Source organism: Drosophila willistoni, unplaced genomic scaffold (assembly GCF_018902025.1).
Source record: "Drosophila willistoni isolate 14030-0811.24 unplaced genomic scaffold, UCI_dwil_1.1 Seg531, whole genome shotgun sequence".
Lineage (NCBI taxonomy): Eukaryota > Metazoa > Arthropoda > Insecta > Diptera > Drosophilidae > Drosophila > Drosophila willistoni.
The window spans coordinates 1,884,209-1,906,555 of NW_025814459.1; positions in this window are offsets into that span (position 1 = coordinate 1,884,209).

Consider the following 22,347-nt stretch of genomic DNA (forward strand, 5'->3'; position numbering starts at 1 on the left):
CGACGCGGACCCATGGGAAGAGATGCCCGTTTTAGTGCCCTCCGTATCGACTGCCGCGGCCGCCATCACACCGGCCACTTCCGCCTCCCCCAGCCTGGATGAGCAACTGGTGACGCTACAGAAACAACATGAGTTGCTACAGCTACAGCATCAAATCCGCAAACTGCAGCAGGGGATCGACGAATCCCAAGCACCGAGGCAGCAAGTCTGTGACGTGAGTGTTATTGAGAGCATGGTGGCTCGATTTTCAGCGGATACCGCATACGATGTGAAGAAATGGCTGAACGATCTGGAAGACGCATTTGAAATTCTGCAGTTGAACGACCGCCTACGGTTGGTCGCATGCCGTCGTATGCTGGAAGGTACGGCGGCGGTGCTGCTGCGCACGGTATCGGTGCACAGCTACGAAGAATTGAAGGCAATCCTCTTGCGAGAATTTGGACGCTCGTGTAGCATCGAGGAAGTGTACCACGCTTTGCGTGGCCGGCACATCAAGGCAGGCGAGGGATGTTTAAGATTCGCAATCGAGATGCAGGAGATTGCCATGAATGCTCCGATTCCGGAGAACGAGCTGGTCGACCTGATCATTGATGGACTGCGGGACAACTCTACTCGAGTCGGCATGCTGTACTCAGCTCGGACAATGGCTGAACTGAAGCCCCTACTGGAACGCTACGAGCGCCTCCGTATGCTGGCCGCTACCTCCAGACAAAGCAATAGTGTGAAGGCGCAGCCAACAACAACTGCCGTGGCGCCTGGAAACAAATCGTCAGGCACCGTCACAAGTGAGACCAGATGCTTCAACTGCTCAGGATGGGGGCATTACAAGAGTCAATGCCCGAAACCAATGAGACCTCCGAATTCATGTTTCAAGTGTGGCATAGTGGGCCACAGCTACAAAAACTGCCCGTCTCGAATTGGGAATGCCACCAATATCACTGCCGCCACCGCTGATGAAGCGGGAGATCGACTAGACCATTTACAACTGGTGAGTGTTGCTTTTGTTTGTGATGAAGTGCAAGATAGGAAATTTATAGATATGTTTTCCCTCCTGGATTCGGGCAGTCCAAAGAGTTTTATCCGTCAATCTGAAGTCCCCTCCAACTGCCGTCTTAGCCCCCGTACATTGAACTGCCGTGGTTTAGGAAATAGCCAACTTCTGTCCTTAGGCCAAGTCCAGTGTAGTGTTCGCCTCCGCAACACACAGACAATACATACGTTTGAAGTCCTGACGATTGAATGAATCGTTGATACTCATGAATAAACCGACTGAATGTATAAATCCAAAACTTACTGCTGTTCTGAAGTCCTTTGACATATTTATGGAAAAAGTGATACTGCCGTGTGATAGGAATGAGATTGTGCCTGCCGAATTGTTGTCTGATTCTCCCCTTCCGAAAACTTCTGCTGTACCTTCGGAAACATTGAACGATGCACTTATGGCGATAAATTCCATTGAGCTCCCTGCTGTCAGTGAATTAGACTTTGATATAGAGTGTGATAGGAATGAGATTGTGCCTGCCGAATTGTTGTCTGATTCTCCCCTTCCGAAAACTTCTGCTGTACCTTCGGAAACATTGAACGATGCACTTATGGCGATAAATTCCATTGAGCTCCCTGCTGTCAGTGAATTAGACTTTGATATAGAGCCCGCGTTACGGGAAGAGCAAACCGCAGCCCTTAAGTCTATTATTTCCACTTCGTATGTACAAGTTGATCCAGATTTAATCAAGCCCATGAACTATGAGATGAAAATAGAATTGACTAGCCAAACTCCGATTTTCTGCCGCCCCCGCCGTCTGTCGCACCACGAACGCATCGAGGTGCGTGAGATTTGTGACGATCTCTTGAAAGCTGGCATTATTCGCCACAGTAGTTCCCCTTACGCTGCCGCGATTGTCCCTGTACGCAAAAAGGACAACACCCTAAGAAAGTGTGTAGATTACCGCCCGTTGAACAAAATTACAGTTCGAGATCATTTTCCGATTCCTCTGTTAGATGATTGCATTGAACATCTGGGTGGCAAATCATTCTTCACTATCTTGGACTTGAAGAACCGTTTCCACCATGTGAAAATGCACCCAGACTCAATCAAATATACTGCCTTTGTAACCCCTGATGGCCAGTTTGAATATGTACGCATGCCCTTCGGACTTTGTAATGGCCCTTCCGTGTTCGCTAGATTCGTTTATTTTGTCCTTAAGGAATTTATAAACCGAGGTCAACTGGTGATATATATGGACGACATTCTAGTCGCGTCGCATGACTTTGAAACCCACCTTGAGATTCTGAAGGAAATATTGTATGTGTTAAGAGTGAACGGGCTATGCCTGAAGCTGACGAAATGCCGTTTTGCGTATAGGGAACTAGAGTACTTGGGCTACTTAGCCAATTCCGCCGGTATCACGCCTAAACCAGCTCATATTCAGGCGATACGGGATTTGCCCATTCCAAGGGATAGCAAGGAATTAGAGCGTTGCCTAGGCCTATTCTCATACTTCCGCCGATTTGTATCAGGTTTCGCTAAGATTGCGTGTCCGCTGTCCCGATTGTTAAGAAAAGATACCCCTTATGTCTTCTCCGATGAATGCCTTGAAGCCTTCCGAACACTGAAGTTGAAATTGATCGAATCCCCCGTGTTATCTATTTACAACCCGAAGTCTGAAACAGAGTTACACTGCGATGCTAGTTCAATTGGTTTCGGAGCAGTGCTCCTCCAGAAACAAACAGACGGTAAATTACACCCAGTGTCCTACTTCTCTAAGATGGCCTCCGCCGCTGAATCGAAACTACACAGTTATGAGCTAGAGACGTTAGCTATAGTGTATTCCTTAAAACGTTTTGAGACGTACCTTAAGTTCATCCCGTTCAAAATCGTGACCGATTGTAATTCCCTTGCGCTGACACTGAGAAATGGTGGACATTCCGCCAAGATTGCTCGCTGGGCCCTGCTGTTAGAAAACTATAACTACACGATTGTACACCGCTCGGGGGTTGGTATGCCCCATGCTGATGCTCTAAGTAGAATAGAAACTGCCGCATACGTTGACGATATAAACCTTGACTTCCAACTGTAGTTAACCCAGAACCGGGACCCTGAGATTGTCAAACTCCGAGATGAGTTAGAGAAATATGAGATAGCGGATTTCGAACTGCGAGATGGAGTAGTGTACCGCCTGTCCTCAACGAGTGTACCCCAACTTTATGTCCCTTCCGAAATGATAAATCATGTCATACGAGTAGTGCACGAGAAGCTTGGTCATATGGCCACGGAGAAATGTTGTGCACAGATCAAGAAGCATTACTGGTTCCCGTGTATGAAGTCTTATGTTAACAATTACATTAAAAATTGCCTCAAGTGTATCTACTACTCCGCGTCCGCTTCGGACCACCGTGTCACGCTACATAGTATTCCGAAAGTGCCCCTTCCGTTTGATACCGTCCATATTGACCATTTGGGCCCCCTTCCGTCCATACGTTCTAAGAAAAAGTATCTTCTGGTTGTCATTGACGCTTTCACCAAATTTGTGAAGCTGTACCCTGCCGCCACGACTAATTCACGTGAAGTATGCCAGACATTAGAATCTCAGTATTTCGCAAATTACAGTAGACCCCGCCGAATCATCAGTGATCGAGGTACCTGCTTTACTTCCTCCGAGTTTGAAGAATTTCTGAAGGCCAATAATATAATTCATGTGCTGAATGCCACTGCCTCACCCCGGGCCAACGGCCAAGTCGAGCGGGTTAACCGTGTGTTGGGCCCCATGTTGGGTAAACTGACGGAACCTGTGGACCACGCAGATTGGGTCCAACAACTGCCGAACATAGAGTTTGCATTGAATAACTCCGTCCACTCCACAACCAAATTTGCCGCTTCCGTACTTCTATTCGGTGTTGAACAACGAGGTGTGGTAGTAGATGAACTAACCGAACGGTTGGGTGAGAGAACGGAGGAGGTCGATAGGAGGTCGGAGATTAGCCTTCCGTAACATTGTTAAGTCCCAAGAATATAATTCGGAATATTATTCGAAGCATCACCTCCCTGCCGTTAGTTTTGAGGAGGGGGATTTCGTAGTTATTAAGAATGTGGATACTTCGGCAGGCACGAACAAAAAGCTTATCAGGCGGTATCGTGGTCCGTATGTGGTTCATAAAAAACTTCCGAATGACCGATATGTTATCCGGGATGTAGAGGGCTCCCAAATCACCCAACTACCATATGATGGTGTCCTAGAAGCCTCCAATTTAAAGCTATGGGTTGCCCCTGATCAAGATTGCACTTCTGATAGCCAAACAAAGGCGACACCAGCCACTTGAGATTCTTATTTACCCCCCCTCCGTTGTTACCAATTGGAATCGAGGTCGATTCCTCGTCAGGACGGCCGAGTTGTAAGATTCCAATTATTTAAAGTCTGTTAAATGCTCATGTATATATATCGATTGTTAGTAATAAGTATCGATTGTTAGTAATAAGTATCGATTGTTAGTAATAAGTATCGATTGTTAGCGATAAGTCCTCGATAGGTCGAGAGACGGCGTCTCTCTTCTCTTCCGGCGATGCAACGAGCAAGTTGCATCTGCGCAAAACCCAAAGATTAAATCCGACCAATACAAACTAATCTTTGTCATTTTTACTTAATAATTAGGTGTTTACACTGCATAGAAAATTTATTCTGTTTGGCAAAAAGACCCGTCACTTAATTCAATTTATAGATAAGACCGATCTTATAAAAACTTTAAAACTTGCTGTAAGCCCCGACGTCCAACCTTTAGCTTCTCGAGCAATAACCGATATTGTCAACCCCATTTTACTGATAATTAATACCTTTCCAGACACAAAAACTATTTATTGCGATATTGAACCATCGTTAAACTCCGAAACGATCGCTTCATTGTTGAAGAATCAGTTTAACATCGACGTGTTGAACGCCCCCCCACTACATAGCTGTTCCAATGGGCAAGTGGACCGCTCCAAAGTACATTAATAGAAATTGCCAGGTGTTTAAAATTGGACAAAAAAATTAGCGATACAGTTCAAGCTATCATGAGAGCAACGATAGAATATAATAAAACTATACACTCAGTAACAGGACATAAGCCACTCGATGTAATCCACTCTATACCAGATGAAACTAAGCAAGAAATCAAAAGTCGTTTAATAAAAGCCCAACAAGACCAATTAGCCAGATACAACCCAAACAGACAAAACAGGGTGTTTGATGTAGGTGAGAAAGTTTACCTCAAAAATAACAGAAAATTAGGTAACAAACTATCCCCCTTGTGCACGGAGGGCGCCATACAAGCAGACCTGGGAACGTCTGTACTTGTTAAGGGGAGGGTGGTCCATAAGGACAATGTGAGGTAAACATAGGTCATACCACATAAGATTATTACAGAAAGCTACTAAAATTGAGTCTAATCGTTTCATTCAGGTTCGTCGGAGTACCCTAATACTTTTGGCCACAACTCGCGCACTTCTCACCGATTTCTCGCACGCAAGCTATATTCCTGTGTTGGACGGCAACGTTTTCGTATGGGAACAACATAATTACGTAAAACACTCTACAAATTTATCCAATTTCGCGAGCATGATAGATAATACAATAAAATTGTCAGAGCTTTCCCTCAGTCACATATGCGAAAATTGTTAGATGTAGATATCGATCATATACAGAGTATTTTTTCTAGCCTAACGGTACAGCATAGAATGGCCAGAAGTTTAGACTTTTTAGGAACAGCGTTAAAAGTCGTCGCAGGCACGCCCGATGCGTCAGACTTAGAAAGGATTAAGATTACCGAAGCCGAGCTCATAGAATCAAACAACAGACAAGTAATAGTAATCACTGAAGCGCAAAAACAAATCAACCTATTAACTGATACAGTAAATAAAATAATTAAAGAAAAGAAAGGCGAGTTTGTAGACTCCCCTCATTTGTATGAAACCTTACTTGCGCGCAATAGAATGTTATCCACCGAAATCCAAAACCTTATGCTCACTATAACGCTTGCCAAATCTAATATCATAAACCCAGCAATTCTCGACCACGAAGATTTGAAATCCATTTCAGGGTTTGAAAACTGTGAAAACTGTCAACAGTTTTGCTGTGTGCTGTTGCTTCTGCTTCGAAAACTATGAACAGTCGCAGCAAAAGCAACAGCAAAAAACCGAAATCAGAAAATCTGACAGCAAAAGCAGCAGCAAATAACCGAAATAGAATATTTTGACAGCAGCAGCAAACAGCAAAAATCCGAAAGCAAAAAACCCGACAGCAGCAGCAATAGCAAAAACCCGAAACAGATTGCTTTGATAGCAACAGCCAACTTATACATTTTAATACTAGGAACTGTTCCGACTGTTGCTTTTGGCCAATTTCGGAAGTCGACAAAAGCAGCAGTCGGAAAAATAGTCGCAGCAGACTACTTGATGCTTGATTTTTGGCCTACTTTGATTTTACCTATACATACATACACATGAAAGTACTCATACTCAATACTATTTCAATACATGTAAATTGTCAATCATGCGCTGCGTCAGCAACTCAGGTCCAGCTAGGGAGCTTTGGCGCTTCTGGGCGGCAGCGTTAAGAAACATTCTTGTAGCAGCTAGCAAGCGAATAAGAACCACTAATTGATTTGCTCCAATATAAAACCAACAACGTACTATTGATTCGCTTTATACTAAGTATTGAATAAAAGAATTTGTAATGTCTTACAATTCTAAAGGATTCTCATTTGGGTAAATAATACTTGAAATAAATCCTTACGAAATCGTAAGGTAGCTCTCGCATAGTAATGCGAAAGTTAACTTGTATGTATGTGTTGGTGTTTAGATTATATAAAATAAGCTAACATTAAGCCAATTATAATATAGAACGAATGGAAATGTATGTCAATATTAAGTATGTAACCCGATTATAGATATCGATGGCTCATCAGTCATAAGTAGATCTGATATGGTCAGCAGTAAACAATAAAGACCTAGTTAATCAATAAAAACGTACTTTGCTGACCTAACACTATGCACTGGTGAGCTCGCTATTTTGTACTATAAAAGAAATGCATTATTCTTAGTAAGATCAGATACCAATTGTAGCTACATCGGGTGTGCATCGCTGTGTCTTTGGCCCCCATCTCTACCTTTGTAATCTCACTCCGAGGTCCACCCAATTTATGTGTTGGTTGCGACAACCTTTAGTCACTGGTTTATGTGCTAGTGCCTAGATATATATATAAATAAATAAACATTTAATAACTTCAAGAAACACTAACGTCTTTCATTGAACATTTTGGTGACCCCGACATTGGCGGCTCCAAGTTAAAAGAATAACAGACTTGGTGAAACCGTCATCAAGCGAGAACATTTGGTCAACTCAGGCGACCAATCTCTCAACAAAAAGGAAACTGGTCAACTAGGCGACTACTTTCTTTGCACGCTTTGGACACGACAATCCTAAGCGAGGGCACAAATTGATGAACATCTCACATCAATCTGGGGTCCCGACTAAAAACATCGCAATTGATTAACTTGGCAATCATTGCGGAGCCACCTTGGCAAATAAAAAAGATTTATTGGAAAACTAGGAGTTGGTTTTCCGCAACGGGGTAGCAGTGCATACCCATTGAATAAAAGTTGATCAACTAGGCGATCACTTTATAAAAAACATTTAACAACGATTTGTGTCAACGAGGCGACCAAATCATAAAAAGTTATTTTTATATAAAAAATAAAGTTTGATCAACTCAACTCTGTTGCATTCCCTGGCGTCAGCAATATCTGACCTAGTTAACTCGGTCAGTAACCCAGGTAGTACGCACGAGTATAGATTTTGGCATTGATCAGCAATTTTTTAAACAAAGAAAAGAAACTCAAAAATTGGTTTGACTGTCGTGGCAGTTATCAGTGTAAAAGAATAGGTATATTGGAAATAAAAATAAAACTATTGTTAAAACACTAATCAAAAGGCAACTTCGATTTATTTCTTATTCTTATTTGTACTACACTTGACCAATTTTAGGAACGAGTCGGAGCGTTCCCTGTCTTTGACAAAATAAATAAACTCCCATCGGGTCAAGTACTAGTACAGATAAGCAATTACATAAGAATATAAAAGAACATGGAGGAGTTTTATAAACAGCAGACAGAACGAGGAGAGGCAATCCAGGCCTTTATTCGGAATACCAAAAAAGATTCTTTCGCCAGGAAAACGAAGCCATCTTATTTCGAGGAGAAACTTGAGCTCCTGGAATACATGTGGGAGAACTTCGAGAAAAGTCATCAGGAGTTGATGGACAAATTAAATAACGTGCCAACTGAAGATGACTACTTTGTAACGGACTATTTCAGCAAAATGAAGACGGTTGTATCTAATATAGTGGAAGATTGGAAGGACCATTTGGCAAAAATAAAGCTAGAGAGGCAAGCTCGCCAACGAGAGGAAGAGCGAGTCATGATCAAACCACTGGTTCGTAAGCAAAGTGCTCTGCTGGAGTCATTGTCCAGGACATTAAGACAAATTGTGCTTGAAGATAAAATGACTTACAAATCGGTAGTCGACAAATTATGGATGCAAATTGAAGAAATCCATTATGAGATTCATCGGCTAGCTGAAAATCCAGCCGAAGCCGGATACAATATAGCTACGTTTGTGGCCGCAGAAAATACAATGCTGAAATTCTGTGTGGCACCAGCAGAAAATGTAGTGATACAATCACCACCTGTATTGCAATCGATACAATCATTGCAACTACCCAAAATTCCCATTCCAAAATTTGATGGGGATTATCTGAAATGGCAACAATTTCATGACATCTATAAAAAGGTGGTTCATGAGTCAAATGCATCCACGATAGAGAAAATGTGGTACTTAAAATCAAACCTTTCTGGAGAAGCAGAGAGATTGATACGGCACCTGGAATTAACAGAAGCCAATTACAACACTGCTTGGTCAGTGTTGCAGGAACGTTTTAATAACAAACGAGTTCTAGTAACAGCCATACTGGCAAAGCTGTTTGATCACCCAAATGTGGGAAATGACGCAGCTTCTATAAAGAATTTGCATGATAACATTTTTGAATCATTGCAAGCCTTAAAAAATGTAGGCGTCAATTTGGAATCGTCAGATGCTGTCATAATGTTTCATATGACAAGAAAATTGGATAGATTCAACCACGCACTATATGAGCAATCTCTTTCCAACACAAGGGATCTGCAGGAAGTAAAGGACTTCCTATCCTTCTTGGAACAGCGCTTCCTAACATTAGAGGCGATTGGGAAACCAAGAAACGAAAATCGCAGCATTGAAAAACCAAGTCCAAGGAAGACATGCGCAACAGCATCTGGGACAAACAGTACCCTGTGTGCTTTCTGCGAAAGAGCAAAGCACAAACTCTTCCAATGTGAAAAGTTCAAAATCAAATCCGCAGCAGAGCGGCTTAATTGGGTGCAGAGACACAAATTGTGTGTCAATTGCTTCAAGCCGGACCATATGGCAAAAAATTGCTCTTGGAGGGGATGCTTTAAATGCGACAAAAAACATAACACAATGTTGCATTTAGAAACAGGCAACCAAATTGCTACATCTGCTTCTGCAGCTTCTGCCTATGGAATTGGCAGAAAATACACCCTGTTGGCAACGGCCAAGGTAGTGGTAAAAGGGATCAATGAAAGGAAAGGAGAATTTCGAGCACTCCTGGATAGCGGCTCTCAAGTAAATCTCGTCTCAGAGAGACTGGTAAAGAAGTTATCGTTAAAAATTAGCGAGACTCATGTGCATATAAATGGAGTGGGTGGTCAACCACAGATAAGCAAGGCGCGAGTAAGCTTGGTTGTAAGGTCAAGATACAACAAGTTCGCAATGCTAGTTGAGGCATTTGTATTGCCACACATAATAGGTGACCAACCCACAGAACAAATAACGCAGAAAGTCACATTACCAGACAACATTCAATTAGCGGACCCAACATTTGATAAACCCGGAAAAATTGATATGCTGTTGGGAGCTGATGATCACTATGCTATACTGCTACCAGAAAGGAGACGGGGCAATCGAAACCGTCCAACATTACAAAACTCAGAGTTTGGATGGATTATTGCTGGCAGAATTAATATGTCAACGTCAGCTTCAATCACATGTATGGTAGGCATGACGAATCCAGAGGAATCACTGGAAAGATTCTGGCAGCTAGACACACTAGAGCCAATAAAAAGGTACAGGAGTCCGGAGGAAGAGTATTGTGCGGCGGACAATCGACTAATTGTAAAGCTTCCATTTGCTGAAGAGGCGTCATCTCTTGGAGAATCTCGGGAAGTAGCCATAAGAAGATTCATGTCGTTAGAGAGGCGAATGAACCCTGACATAAAAAAGGAGTATGTAAAATTTATGTCAGAATATGAACAGCTTGGACATATGAAGCAAGTAATGGTAGAACAAATTCCCAAGAACCATTACTTTATACCGCATCATTGTGTACTAAAACCAGAAAGTACCACCACCAAGCTTAGAGTGGTATTTGATGCATCATGCAAAACGTCATCAGGAAAATCACTGAACGACATTTTATATCCTGGACCAGTTGTACAGAGTCAACTCTTCTCAATTCTTCTGCGGTTCAGGACCCACAAATATGTGCTTACGGCAGATATTGAAAAAATGTATCGTCAAGTTTGGATAAGCCCTGCCGATCAATTCAATCAGATGATTGTGTGGAGAGAGGATCCAAGTCAAGAATTAAAGTTTTATCGTTTAAAAACGGTGACTTATGGAACCACGTCAGCCCCATATTTAGCGACGAAGTGTCTGGAATATTTGGCAATGAAAAACATTGAAAAATTGTCGTCTGGAGCATCAGCATTAAAAAATGACTTTTATGTTGATGATTGTCTCACAGGAGCAGACAGTTTACCAGAAGCCCTGCAAATAAGACAAGAGCTTCTAGAAATCTTGAAACCTAAGGGTTTCAACTTACGAAAATGGTGTTCAAATAGCAGTCAACTTCTAAAGGAAATTCCAAAGGAAGATACGATTGCCGACATCAATCTCGGTGACACACTGGAACAAACAAGTGTCAAAACATTGGGAATCATATGGGCACCCAAAGAAGACCAATTATGTGGAAAGGCTCAAAGACATACAAAAGGAATAACCAGACGAGTGGTGCTATCCGAAGTCGGTCAAATCTTTGATCCTCTAGGACTGTTCGCACCGGTAGTGGTAAGAGTGAAAATGTTTCTTCAACATGTTGCTACCGAACGAATTGAGATGGATGGTGACCTACCGCCGTATTTGGAGAAGCAATGGGAAGCTTATCGAGAGGATGTACAGGCACTAAACCACATGAAAATTCCAAGGCATATTTTTGATGGCAAGGTCCCCACTACAAAGGAATTGCATACATTTGTTGATGCATCAGAAAAGGCGTATGGTGCGGCAGTTTATGTCCGATCAACCTATAAAAATGGCCAAATTTCGGTCAGATTGTTGTGCGCCAAGTCGAGAGTGGCTCCCCTGGAAAAACAGACACTGCCCCGGCTGGAACTATGTGCAGCTGTACTTGGAGCTGAACTCACGGATAGAGTTCGACAGGATCTCCAATTCGGATCAGAAAGTGTGGAATCATTCCTCTGGTCAGATTCAACAGTAGTACTCTCGTGGATTAATTCACGGGCATCACATTTCCACACGTTTGTGGCTAATCGGTTGACAAAAATACACGCAGTATCACATCCAAGGCAATGGCGGCATGTGTCATCAGCGCTCGACGCAGCTGATGTTCTGTCTCGAGGCATATCAGCAGCTCAGCTTAGCACACATACATTATGGTTGTATGGACCACTATTTCTGCATGGACCACAACGTGGCTGGACAGCACCATTTAAGCCTACAGAGCACACGATGGATACCGCTGAGAAGAAAACCAAGGTATTCAGCATGGTGACTGCCACGGCAAACAACAAGAGTGAATGGATATATACGGTAAATCACAGAAATTCGTTTTACCGGCTACAGCGAATAGTGGCGTATGTGCTACGGTTTTGTCACAAGCAGAACAGGAAACCAACGGCTCAGTTAGAGTTGGAAGAGTTGGACCAAGCACGGAGAGTGATCATTAAGCAAATTCAAGAAACAGGATTTGCATATGAATTACGGCACTTAAAGAAACGACCTGATCAACCGCTAGATCGCAAAAGCACGGTGGCAACGTTGCCACTAATACTGGATGAAGATTCAATCATACAAGTAGCAACTAGGCTACAACAAGCACCAGTATCAACGGAAACAAGGAATCCATATCTCTTGCCGTATAATGATCCGGTGGTAAAAATGATGCTACGGAAACTTCATGAAGAGAATCTTCATTGTGGACATGAGGCACTACGCGGAATAGCTCGGCAACAGTACCACATCATTAAGGTGAAACCGATGGTCCGGAATGTGATCCAGGGCTGCGTAGTATGCACCAAGTACCGGCCGCAGTTCTTTAAACAAGTCATGGGTGACTTACCTGAGCATCGGGTATCTCAGAATAGACCCTTTCTCAATGCCGGAGTAGACTATTGTGGACCATTCTGGATCCACCATAAGGTTCGAGGAAAACGTCCCGACAAGGCCTACATTGCAGTATTTGTATGCTTTGCAACCAAGGCAGTACACTTGGAGTTGGTCGGAGACCTGTCCACCTCCTCATTTGTGGGCGCGCTTCAGCGCTTTATTGGGCGCAGAGGAAGATGCCAGACATTATACTGCGATAATGCAACAAACTTTGTTGGAGCAAACAACCAACTTAAGGAACTGACCGTTACAATACACTCAGAAACGGCAGCAGGTAGTATCAAGGAATTTTGCAATCAAAAAGGAGTGCAATTTAAGTTCATACCACCACGGTCTCCACATTTCGGAGGATTATGGGAAGCTGCGGTAAAGTCCGCTAAGCATTTACTGTTGAAAAACGTATCGACAGCAAACTTAACGTTCGAACAACTGTCTACCATCATTGTCAATGTTGAAGCAGTGCTGAACTCTCGTCCGTTAACGCCAAACTCAGACGATCCCAACGACTTAACAGCTCTAACCCCAGGCCACCTATTGATCGGAGAACCATTAGTAGCCCAACTAGATGCAGAGCCAATAACACAGCGATCGATTCCAGAGCAATGAGAATTAGTGCAACGGCTTAAGCATACATTCTGGACACAATGGTCTCAAGAGTACCTACAAGAACTGCAGGGTACATCCAAGTGGAAAAAACCATATAACAATGTCAAAGAAGGCATGATGGTAATTCTAAAGGAGGATAATGTGCCAATTTTGCAGTGGCCAATTGGACGAATTGTTAAACTATATCCAGGCCTGGATGGATACGTCCGCGTGGTAGACGTTAAAACAGCCAGAGGCACCTTCAAGCGGGCTACTCATAAATTGGCCCCCTTGCTTAGAGAGACGGCGACAAAACGTAAAATCGAGGCAGATGACACAGAATCGAATTCCCAAAAAGACTCTGGTATCGAGGACAACGCAGAACCAAAAACAAAAAGACGCTTATCGATCGGTCTGCCACCGTTGGCAATGACGATCTGCCTAATGCTGTTATTATTGCCTATAGCATTTGCTCAAAGAACTAATATAACTCGATTCAACCCCAAACCAGGCATATACTATGAAAGTATTGGCACAGGAAGGATGGCAACGTCTGACTGGACTATTGTGGCATTCTACGATCTCGAACCATATTGGGCCGACCTGAAGACATTTTCAGACGGAGTAGTAAAGGTTGGAGAAATATGCGTGTTAATGAAGGTTCCAGAGGCATGCACCGCAATGCAGAGGCACTTCGAGCATGTCAACTCAGAGCTATGGACAGGAAATGATCTCCTTCACATAGAACGCCAACGACGATCGCCCTTAGATATAATTGGGAACATTGCGAACGGCTTATTTGGTGTGCTGGACTCAAAGTATGCAACAGAGATGTCAGGCACCATACGAAAGGTTAAATCAAATAAAGATTACTTATTGAACTTGCTGCAAAATCAGACATCTGTAATTGATTCAACGATAAATATCATTAAGCGAGATGAAGCCACAATTGAAAATCAGATGAAACTAATGGAACAACAAATGAACGACATGACCAAGGTCCAGGACAATGCAGTTAAGGCATTGCAATGGTATATCACGCTAACTACTCAGATGACAGTTATTGCAGGGAATTTGCAACGAATTCGAACCGAAATTTCCCGAGTATTTACAGATGCCCATCATAGCAAAATAAGCCCGTTACTACTATCACCAGGCCAGCTTCGGGAACATCTGAACCAACTGAAGAGACATCTTCCGTTTGGTTTGGATTTGCCAGTTCCAGATAACGACGTCTTGCAATTATATGGCTTAATGAAGGCACAAGGCACAATCGCAAACAATCATGTGATATTTAAGGTCACATTTCCATTAGTGGCAACGCAGGCAGTGCAACTGTATAACCTGGTACCCATTCCAGCAATTGGAACTCATGGGATTGTAATCATGAACATTAAAATTCCCATCATTGCTGTCAACAAGGAACAGAATCAATACATTGGGCTCTCAAGAGCCGATTTGGAACAATGCCATCAGCTCAACAACGAGCAATATATTTGTTTTGATAAACAAACGACGTTTTCGGCTAATAGCAACTGTGAGTTCCAGCTATTCAAAAACACAAAATCATCAACTTGCCAAATACAACACACAAACAGATCATTCGTGTGGTACGACATGTATCACAAAAATCAGTGGATTTTTGCCACCACTAGACCAATTGAACTCGCAGTGACCTGTGACGATAATATACAAGATGTCACTATTAAGAAGACTGGATTGTTAACTCTAGACCCGACGTGTACAGCTAGGAGTTCTGCTATACGAATAACAGGTCACCGTATAACTACGACAGACACAATGAAATTGTCATATGTCCGATTTGGCAACTTCAGCATTGGCCCAACAAAAGTAGCGCCAACAACAACACAATTCACAAAGATGCAGCTAAGCTACGACGAACTAAGCAACATTCAAGGAAAACTGGAAACTAAGCAAAACTGGAAATTGCCAGAAGACCCCAGCCAGCCGGCTCACCATGTTATAGTCTCCTACGTAGCGCTAACAATACCATTGGTTCTTGTGATGGTATATGGAATAAAAAGATGCTCACAACCCCCAAGACACAATGGTCCAGAGCAGACAACCGTGAGGATCGTCAATCCCATACCGACTCCTGCTGCAGTAAGCCCAGCCCCCAGCAATTTTGCGGTCAACGTTGGATAACGTTGAACAGGTGTTCAACGGCCGGGAGTATGTTGGTGTTTAGATTATATAAAATAAGCTAACATTAAGCCAATTATAATATAGAACGAATGGAAATGTATGTCAATATTAAGTATGTAACCCGATTATAGATATCGATGGCTCATCAATCATAAGTAGATCTGATATGGTCAGCAGTAAACAATAAAGACCTAGTTAATCAATAAAAACGTACTTTGCTGACCTAACACTATGCACTGGTGAGCTCGCTATTTTGTACTATAAAAGAAATGCATTATTCTTAGTAAGATCAGATACCAATTGTAGCTACATCGGGTGTGCATCGCTGTGTCTTTGGCCCCCATCTCTACCTTTGTAATCTCACTCCGAGGTCCACCCAATTTATGTGTTGGTTGCGACAACCTTTAGTCACTGGTTTATGTGCTAGTGCCTAGATATATATATAAATAAATAAACATTTAATAACTTCAAGAAACACTAACGTCTTTCATTGAACAGTATGTATGTATGTATGTATGTATAGGTAAAATCAAAGTAGGCCAAAAATCAAGCATCAAGTAGTCTGCTGCGACTATTTTTCCGACTGCTGCTTTTGTCGACTTCCGAAGTTGGCCAAAAGCAACAGTCGGAACAGTTCCTAGTATTAAAATGTATAAGTTGGCTGTTGCTATCAAAGCAATCTGTTTCGGGTTTTTGCTATTGCTGCTGCTGTCGGGTTTTTTGCTTTCGGATTTTTGCTGTTTGCTGCTGCTGTCAAAAATTTCTATTTCGGTTATTTGCTGCTGCTTTTGCTGTCAGATTTTCTCATTTCGGTTTTTTTCGGAAGCAAAAGCAACACAAAGTATTCGTTTTCATATTTGCTAAACAGTCACAGCAACGAATAGCACAAAATTTATGACTTTTGCTAATTCGACTACAGCAATTTAAACACTGTCCATTTTTACCAAACAGCTCACAGAAGTCCCAATAGTTAGTTTAATGGCAGTGTCAAAAAAAAAAAATATTTCAATCAGATAGCGTAATCCACATAATAATTAATTACCCTAATGTTAAGACTATTTGTAAGAAGGTTATGATATTCCCTGTTGCCCACAATAACACTGTTCTGCAAGTACATGATAACGTAGTAGCTGAATGCAACGATGGAGTTCTAGCAGTAACAGAGTGCGCTACAACCAACTATTCGACGTTCTGCAAGAAGTCGGCTCATGACACTTGCGCCAGCAGATTACACTCTGGAGGTTTAGCATCATGCCGCACACAGCCAAGCCACCTGGAACAAGTTACCGTAGTCGACGAAGGGATAATCATCGTCAATGAGATACCAGCAGGAATAAGAATAGATGACGGCCCACTGATGACAGTCAGAGGTACACATCTCGTCACATTCGAATGCTTCGCGACCATAAACGATACCACATGCATTAACTACAACGGTGTTGTGAAGAAAAGTCCAGGCATCGCGGCATCACCATTGCTGAATATTACAGGACACGACCAAGTTCTTAGCCTACCATTGCTACAAAGAATGAATGAACATAATTTGCACGTAATTCGACAACTAAGAGACGACGTGGATTCCGGAGGGGTCTCGCGAGTTTGGTTCATAGTCGGTGTAACCCTCAGCCTCACCATTGGCTGCATTGGCATAATCTACCAGTACTGGTACCGGAGAAGATACTCCCTCAAACTGCAGGCTGTTGTAAATGAACTAAGTATCACCGAGGACGGCAACAAACTTAAGGGGGGACTAGTTAACAGCCAAGTCAACGAACGGCCCTCGCAATGATTTCGAGCAACCCGCGCGATACAAATGCAACGTAATCAAAATAGCATTGGCCGAAGCAACGGCCAGCCGTTTTAGTTGTGTCGCAAGCGTTGAGTTCTTGTTGGGAATATGCTGAGTCGGCTTTGCTGACCACAAGCCCGTCGCATGATCTTCTATGTACTTCTTATGTATTTTGTGTAGATTCGTATTTCCTGTTTTATGTACTTAGCTTTAGCCTTTATTTCATTCCATTCTTATAATCAGTTTCTGTCAGACAATTGACTAATAAAGATATTAATCATTTAACATTTACTCCGGCACACTGCCGTTAAATATTTGCTTATTAATACACCGTTGAGCCACAAGGCCAACCGTTCAGCAAGAGGACGAAGTCAAGTCCTCCACCATAATCATTTTGATATACAACTCTATTCGACGCTACACCGGTGACGTCACAACTGCCGCCAGAGGGAAAAGTGGAAATAAATAATTTGTATGTACGTATGAGTGTGCTTACCGCGGCAAAAATTATTACATTTGTATGTACCTCTGTATGTACATATGTATGTATGGATGTAAAATTTATTTGACATAAATAATTTATGCCGATGGACTAATGATCAGCCCGTGGAGTGTGCTTTACACTTTAAGTAAAGGTAAGGGGTACTTTATAAATTCATTCTCGATTATTAAACACATCTACTAGCAGGTTAGAAAACAGCTGTTTTTACATGTATGTATGTATATGTGTGTATATACATACATATGTATTGCTATGCAATTGGACTTTTGGACAATCAGAATTTCGAAGAATGGAAAAAAAATGCACTTCATAAACACAAAAATGATCGGGAAATACCATGTAACCTTTGGAACAGGTCAGGTATGTACATACAAGTATACAAAAGTGTGTTGGTCGCTATGGAAGAGCGGGAAACCTCACACTTTTATAAGTTTGTAATGGGATATAATGTGATTGAGATTTTTAATAAGAAATGTTGTATTTATCAGGAATTCCACCTATGCAAGCTGGAAGAGCGGAAGGATATTCGGCTCGAAGGACCAATGTTCGTGGAGGGGCGGAAGGATCCAAATAAGACGCAAGTGGTTGGCGGGTGCCAATTTCTGCAGGGGTCGGGTGAGTGAGTAATGCAATTAAAACGCGCGAGAACTTCGTTTAAGATTAATTCTGGTTTATTTCTATTTATGTTACAAGATGTCCCGACACACACGAGAATGTTTCGGGTTGAAAAAAGGTATAATATCGAAAGAAAAACGCAATGAAAGAACGGGTGTTCGGGTTAGATGCTCGTACTGGATTCAATATGGCGATTTACAGGAGAACCCTTCGTCACCCTCCTCAGTATGACCGAATTCGGTTTTGGAAAAAAACCCTACCCCTCACTCTCTGCTGTTCACCCGGTGGCGTGACCACCGTCTATCTTGAAGGAATCAGTATGCAGATTGGCAACGCAGCAGCAGTCAGCAGTCGATGGTCAGCAGTCTGTAGTCGGTGTTCAGCAGTCAGAAGTATCAGCAGTCAGCAGTCGTAAGCAGCAGTAAGAAGCCTATAAATTAGCAGTACACAGAACCCGAGATTTAAGTTGCATATTGTAATCTTAATTTGCCCGTCCACGATTTATAATATTATTAATAAACTATAATGTAATACATTTGGGGACTCATCAGAGGACTACATCTTACATTTCGCGGCTCAACCAATCGCGGAGTTTGGAATTATATAATTGGAAAGCTGCCAGTAGAAAGAGTAAGACAGCAAAAAATTTCGACAGCAGAAAAAACGAGAGAGCAAGTGCAGTCAGACGAAAAAACGAATTCCAATTTCGCAACAAGAAACGATGCTCTGGCGCCAAACGAAATAAACAAGACGAAAACATCAAGCGAGGGAAAAGAGACAGATGACGCGACGCTCTGGCGCCAAACGAAATAAACGAGACGAAAACATCAAGCGAGGGAAAAGAGACAGCAAGAAGACGCGAAATTCTGGCGCCAAACGAAGCGAAAAAAGAGACAAAAAGAGCAAGCGAAAACCCAAAAGTGAAAATCACGAGCAAGCTTCCAAAATCGCATCATTATGTCGGACCAAGATGACCAATTAGCCCCGATATCGCACCCAGGTAAATGGTAAATGAATTAGAGGCGATTGAGCATAACCATGAAAATGATGGAAACCAGGACGGAATAAGCCATGTAGTGCCGAAATCCACAACCAATTATCTCTACATACGAAGTCCAATGGTGAAAGTTTACATGAGGATTATTGATATGGAGTCAGTTATCAAAAACATACGTTAATGGATTGAACCTGAAGAGGGACTAAAAATACACTGACATTAACTCCCGTTGAATATACTTTCGTACATCTATTTGAGAAAGAAGCTGCCAACCAAAATCAGATAAGTACTGACCATGATGTGCCTTCACTCACAGTGATCGTAAAAAAGAAGGATGGCAATAATCCAGTGTGTATTGACTACCGGCAGTTAAACAAGATGGTATTAAACGATGGTTTCCCTGTGCCTATCATGGAAGATGTTTTCGAAAAAATGGGCAATGCGAAAGTTTTCACCATCATGGGTCTTAAAAATGGATTCTTTCACGTCAAGAAATACACCGCATTCATAACGAAAGAGGGCCTTTTTGAGTTTAACCGCGCGCCTTTTGGCTTTTGTAACTCTCCAGTCGCTTTTATCCGTTTTGTTTATTACGTATTTCAAAACCTCATTAATGATAACGTTCTCGATATTTACATGGACGATATCATAATACATGCCAAAAATCAAATGGAGGAAGTGCCGATTTCTGCAGACTGAAATTGAATTTTTGGGTCACCAAATTGGAAACGGAAACATAAAACCGGGAGCAGAAAAGAGCAAAGCCATTAGAAAGTTTCCAATGCCAAAAAACATCAAGGCTGTTCAGGCTTTTCTTGGATTAACTGGCTTTTTCCGCAAATTTATAAGAGACTACTTATTGATCGCAAAGCCGCTGACAGATGTATTGCGAAAGGATGTTGAATTTAAAATGGACCTGAAGGAACAATACGCTGTTGAAGGCTTGAAAGATGCCTTAATAAAAGAGCCTGTTTTGAAGTTGTATCGAACAGATTTGCTCGCTATACCAAAATCCTTAGAAAGAGAAATAATTACAGAAGCTCCCAATTCTTCTGTCCACAAGTCCACAAATCGGTCTCCATTTGAGCTGATGCTCGAACTAAAGAACAGTTAAAAAAAATCAAAAGAACGAGGTCGGATACAATGTTGGAGATCTGGTGGCCATTCGTTTTAGGACCGTACGAGATTGTGAAGCTGAAACGTGCAGGACGCTATGATGTTCGAAAAGCAGCAGCAGCCACCGAGGGACGACAATATACGACCACTAGCAATGGCAACATCGAATTGTCGAGTTTGTAATGTACAGGAATTTCAGTTATTTTAAAATTCAACTGATATCGATTATTTAGTATTTTTGTTGTTGTTCTCGATACTTGCTAAAGTGGTAAGAATCGAAATGTAGGTAGCCAGCTGGAAAAAGAATAAACTAAGTGGCAACGCCACACGGCTGATCGGTTTGTTTTGCATTGCTTTACATTATTTTTCTATAAATGGAGTTTGGATAAAACAATAAGAAAAATAAGGCAAAAGAGACTTATTGGACAGCGTAGTTTTTGGAAAAGTTTTCTTTCTTTCCTACACGCGAATTCCAACTGATCGGACGTATTTGTCCAAAGTTTAAAATAACATCATTGTCAATGTCGCACTTTTGCTTATCCTGCCTGTAATCCAGACCATACCCGCAGAACACGTGTAGGATTATAAATGTAGAAGGATGTACAAAACCTAACCTTTTCCCCTTTCCTAACCTAAAGCATGAAGGATGAACAGTAGAAGGAAGTATTAAATCTAACCTTTCTACGAACAAAACCTAACCTCACTCAACACGTTATGTAAATGAGAAGAGCATTTTGGAATTATTTTTAAGTACAAGTAAGGCGTTTAATTTGCCTAAGGAGATTTTTTATTCGTCTTCGGAACGGACGAAATAACCAGGATTAAGTGAAATGAGTCAACATAAGGCTCCACAGTAGTTAGAATCAATTTTAAGTTAAGTTTACATTGAATTTCCTTTTTTTTTGTTTGTTGGCTAAATGGTTCAATTTTAAAGGAAATGGAATTCAATGCCAGTGTATATTTTCGTTAGTTAATAATTCTCATGTTTCAGAATTTGAGTATGCATGTAAATTTACAATGTAACTAGATGCTTTAGCTCTATTTGGAATATGTAAACCTTCCTATTTTCAACAGCGACAACAACACAACGAAAGATCTTTCTGCGTGGGAAAACTTAACAATCTGTAAGTGTATCAAAACCAATTTTCCTTATATTTTTATAAATTTATCTGATGAACTAAATATATTCGTGAGCATTAGCATTTAGTACATTGTCAATACACATATATAGAGCAAACTATTTCTAGAGAATGAATTTTGTGAGGATATTAGCGTAACCACGCCACATAAATGTATAATTTTTTTTCTTTTTTTTTTCTTCTTTTAATTTTTTTTTTGAACTAATGTAAAAAGTTTAATCACAGTAAAGTAAGGAAATCATGAATATTAAGTAAAAGAGTAATCATTAGTAATAAGAACCAATATGCAATATTTGCAACCTTTATAATCGGATTTGTACCGAGATTCAGCTATTTAGCTAAACTATTTTGAAAATGAAGATTTTTGTAGATCAAATTGATCGAATCTATAGCACGATGATGCTAATTATTTTGAATTGTTTGAATAAATATTAAGCTTATTATGAATCATTAATTTCTTTAGTTCCCTGATGTAGAATGAGAAGTCCTAGCTTTCGTTTTGGGAGTCTGCGATAACTTTCGCTGGCAGGCTCATGGTAGGGTGGGTACAGACGCGGAGCGCAATTATCATCTATAGCGCCTGCAAGAAGTGATGTCCGTAACTCTTTTGTATTCTCCTCTAATAAAAATCCAGGCAAGGGATTCGGTTAATATGAATAGCCGACATACATAAAATACGCTGTGAAAATACTAGCTATGAAGTTCACAAAGAACCCCCCCACAGGCTGTTTTTGCTGTTTATGAATCCCATTGAGCATGCAAACTAAACATCTTCTCTAAAGTCTATCACACGCGTTCTCAATATAATTCAAGTGGTTCGGGTAACTCTAGTTGGAAATCGAGGTCTAGTCCTGGTGGAACAGAGGGAGTAGGTTTATCCGTTCTGCCTC